This window comes from Arachis duranensis, chromosome 10, assembly GCF_000817695.3.
Source record: "Arachis duranensis cultivar V14167 chromosome 10, aradu.V14167.gnm2.J7QH, whole genome shotgun sequence".
Taxonomy (NCBI): Eukaryota; Viridiplantae; Streptophyta; class Magnoliopsida; order Fabales; family Fabaceae; genus Arachis; species Arachis duranensis.
This window is the reverse complement of record NC_029781.3, coordinates 89,867,314-89,872,389: the sequence shown is the minus strand read 5'-3', so window position 1 is coordinate 89,872,389 and position 5,076 is coordinate 89,867,314.

The following is a 5,076-nucleotide window of genomic DNA, read 5'->3' as shown; positions in this document are numbered from 1 at the left end:
TTTTTTCATTTTTTTCCTAATTCTCAATCATCACCTCTTATAAAGAACAACCCTCAGCATCACCACCGTCATTATAAAGGATCTCTCAGCTATGCAAACACATACAAGACAATACAAAAAATACACAAATAGAGAGAACAGATAAAACAATTATCATATAGGTACAATTGTTCAAATAGGCAAGTCAAATACAAGATGCACACCCAAATAAAAAACACAAATGCAAATGATATATGCCTGCCCGATGGCCAATGAGCTCATTTGTCGGTTATATAGCCAAACCCGACATGTCCCGTAGCTAACCCTGGACAGTTCCTCAATGCGTGCATCCCCAAGCTCAAACTCATATTCATTGATCAATGTCCATGGGGAAAACATTTGAGAAGGTATAAGTTTCCAGTCACATTTTGCGACGTAGGGTCAACAAAGTCTCAATTCCGACCGGGAGCAAGCGGGACAAAACTACCATCCTTGCAAATTATCCCGGAAGCTCAAATACCGACTGGGAAGAAGCGGGACAAAATCACAATCCTTGCATCTATCCCAAAAGCTCAAATACCGACTAGGAGCAAGTGGGACAAAACCACAATCCTTGCATCTACCCCAGAAGCTCAGTTATCAATCAAACTCATTCTCATTATCCTCTCGAATCAACTCAATCTTATCATTCAATCATATCATCTCATTCTCGTTATCCTCTCGAATCAACTCAATCTCATCATTCAATCATATCATCTCATTCTCATTATCCAATCATATCAACTCATTCTCATCATTCAATCATATCAACTCATTCCTGCAATCACTTCCAACTCACTTCAACTCAATATTTTCCTTCCCAACACTCTCGACCTTCTAATTCACCGATTTTATACCCGTTATAAGATTTACGAAAGCTTGAAACATTAAGGAAATGGTTTAAAGGCATAAGATTCATTTCAAATCCTAAAAACTAGATATCGGATCTCAAATAGGAGTTACAGAAATGAAACAACGGATTAGATAGGCAAAAACAGTTAAAAATTATCATCTTTGAAAAATAGGACAGTTGTGGCATGCGTACGCACAAGTCCCCCTTTGCACATACGCGTAGAATGCGCACAAAATATATTCAATTATAAAAATGCAGGTTGTGCGTACGCATACCTCGTGCGTACGTGTAACTCCATTTTTGTGTGTACACATGAAACTCGCACGAAAGCATTTCTCTTTTGTTACACCCCTCATGTACATGCGTATGCATGACCTCAATTTTCTGCAACTTCTGCAGAATTCAGTTGTAAACCCACAAATTCAAACTCTCATAACTTTTCCTACAAAATTTTGTTTTTCTTCATTCTTAGATGGTTTTAAAGATCTTTCCACTAGCTTTAATTAAGACAAATCTCATTCAAATCCAAACTCCAAGTGCTAAGTTATGGCCCGTCGAAGTTAGCTAAAAGTCTTATTTTTACCAATTTCACCTAATCCCTTAATTCCATCCATTCTCAATTCAATTCAATCCTAAACCAGTTCAAAACCATTTTTACACATCTCAAATACTCATAATCAATTCTCAACCATTCTAATCCTAAATTAACCCATTTCCAACTTATTTAACACATTCCATTAATTATATCCATATTCATCAACAATATGCAACATTCATATATTCAAACTCTCAATCAACCAATAATCAATCCTCTCATTCTCATACAATAATTCACACCGCTTATCTCATCTTATCACACAGAGAATTTTCTCACCCTATCACGGTCTCTGACCAATTTTCACAAATCACAATACTCATACATCTAATTCTCAATTAAAACTTCAATATGTATACTCATTTTCATGCAACATGACACCAACATATTTTACAGCATTCATTTGTAACAATATCACCTCACACTCCTCAATTTCATGTCAAAACACATCAACCAACATGATACTCATACTAGCCATTATTCAAACACATCAACAATCAATTCCATTCAACTTATTTTAGGGACAAGTAACCTAGGTTTCCACATGGTTACATAATTCCTACTCAAAACTACCATCCATACCTTAATATTGCAATTCCAAACTTCTAAGCTTTTCTTTCCAAAATTCCATCAAGCCAAGCTTCTAATTGCTCAATCTAACACCATATTATACAATTTGGCACAATATTAAAAACTAGAATTTTCATAAAATGATGAACCAAGAGAAAAAAAGATTCCTTACTTTTACCCACTGAAATTAGTGATAAATACCACTAAGAACACAACCTAGAGAGTCCCTATAACATCAAAATCACCAAAAACCCTCAATATCCAAACCGAAAATGCAATTTTAGCTTTGAATGAGAAATTGGGTTGAGATTTTAAGTTAACCAAACTATTCAAATAGAATTGAAGAGGGAGAGACAAGCTTCGCGTGGCCGCAAACAGTGTGGCAATCAGAGCTCCATAGCAAAGGTTATGGAGGTTTAAAGGTGGAGCTAGTCAGCTAGGATTAGGTTTTCTCCTCTCTTCTTCCTTCTCTCAATTTCATCTGCCCCTTCCAAAATGAATGAAAATTATGCTGAATTGTGTATTAAGTGTGGATATATATACTTGGACTTGGGTCTAGTGTGGCCCAATTTCATTTTCTTAGCCCATTGGCCCAATTTTGGGCCAAAATCCTAAGATAAGTATTTTAATTTACACCCTAAATATTTTTATTTTTTTAAATTATAAATATTAATTCTTTAATCTTTTTTTGATCTCATTTAATTTATTTATTTATTAATTATTTATTTACAGGTGGTGTGTTGTTTGATGTTGAGGTTACAATTATGAAGGAGTCCAAAGTAGTCAAGAATGGTGACAAGCTTGAGAAGTTAAATGTGCCTGGGATTGATGAAAAGAGAAAAGAGAAAGTGTTAGCTATGTTTAAAGAAGAGATGATGGATATGACAGTGAAGACTTTTTAGATCTTTCTTTAAGTAACGAAAACGATGATGCTCCATTGAAGAATTACTCATTGCACAAACAATTCAAAGACATGAAGGAGTACAAGTGGCAAGAAGGGATTTTGTATGTGTCCAGGGATAAGTTCAAAGAATGTGCCACAAACTATGCTGTCCACACTAGAAGAGGGCTAAAATTCAAAAAATGTGATAGAAGAAGGGTGAAGGTTGTCTGCTAGGAGAAATAAAAATGGCATGTTTACTGTTGTAAGTTAAAAATAGAGAATACATGACAGTTGAAAAACTACTACAACAAACACACATGCAGCAAGGAAACAAATATTGGAATCATGTATTCCAAGTGGTTAAATAAGGTCTTCATGAAATAGATAGCATGGAACACGAATATAAAGTTGTTCACATAGATGAAAAAGGCTTACAACAAATGGAATATAGATTTGACCAAGTCCAAGGTTGCTACAATTAAATAGTTTGCACTTGATGAAATTAACGGCACATATAGAGAGCAATACAATTGGATTTATGACTACTGTAATGAGTTAATGAAAGTCAATCCAGGGTCTTCAGTTTGAGTACAAGTGCAAAGACTTACTGAGTTTGCTTTAGAGAGACCAAAACTCACGTTGGATGTGAGACCAACATTTGAGAGGGTTTACATTTGCATGGATGCGTGCAAAAAAATTTCATACTGTGCATACCCGTAATTGGACTTAATGGCTGCTTCATCAAAACCCCCCCTGTGGAGGACATCTTCTAACAATAATTAGGTGGGATCTGAACAATCAAATTCTACCTATTGCATATGTTGTTAAGGCAGAAACAAAAGACTTCTAGACTTGGCTTGTGCAAAACTTGTATGATGGTCTGGGTGTTGACAAGATTAGACATTGCACTTTTACGAGTGACTAGCAGAAGGTTGATTAAATATGTTTAAATCAATTACATTTTTCTCCTCATCTAGATATGTTTATATCAATTAAAGACTTATTTCTAATATGTGCAGGGATTAATTCTAATATTTGATGAGTTGCTACCTAGAGTAGATAACAAATTCTAGGTGCGACACTTGTACAATAATTTCAAAAAGAGATCTTCAGGAATCCAGCTCAAATTGATGATGTGGTATGCATCAAAAGCTACTTATATTCAAGAGTGGGAGAGGAGGATGCAACAAATTCAAAAAGTTAACATACAGTGAAACATATAGATACCTTATGGAGATTCAACTTAAGTACTGAAACAAATCCAGATTTTTTTTGTATACCTAGATGTGATGTTCTTGTTAATAATATGCGTGAATATTTTAATTCTATCATGGTAGAGGTTAGGAAAAAACCTATTATATCTATGTTAGAGGATATTAGAGTGTATTTGATGAATAAATGAGCTGATAATAGGGATTGTTACATATGCAGGGATTATGCTGCCAAAAATTAAAAAAAGAAATTAAAAAAGAATTTGATCAAGGTAAAAATTAGATGACAATATATGCTGGAAGAGATAAATATGAGGTTTATAATACTCATGGTAATAGGAAAAAAATTATAGTGAATTTAAAGAATCGTGAGTGCTCTTTTAGGAAGTATCAATTAACAAGGATTTCTTGTCAACATGTAATGAACTGCATTAGAAAGATGTACTTTGATCTTAATGATTATGTTGATACCTGCTTCAAAAAAGAGACACATGTTAGGTGTTATGATCATGTAACATACATTGTAAATGATTCTAACTTATAGAAAAGAAACTGCAAATGATGATATATTACCTCTAGTATTTAGAAAACCAATAGGTAGACCAAAAAAGAGTAAGAACAAGGGTGTAGATGAATAGACTAATGGACCAATGTCAATTTTATCCAGAGGAGACCAGCAACAAAACTGTTCTTATCATTTTGCTTATGATCACAACAAGAGAACTTGTCCCAAGAAGCACAAAGTCGAAGCTGGTTTACAAAAGGTAAATCCTAATCATAAAACTAATTTACTTCATGAATGAGATTAATTCCAAGTAGTTTGTTTCGCTAATAGCAAAATATATTTGTTTTCTGTTTTGGTTAACAAAGACTGCTACAATATTCAAGAAGGCCACCACATCAAAGTTAGTTGCTAGATCAACCAAGACAATAAAAAAAATTTCGA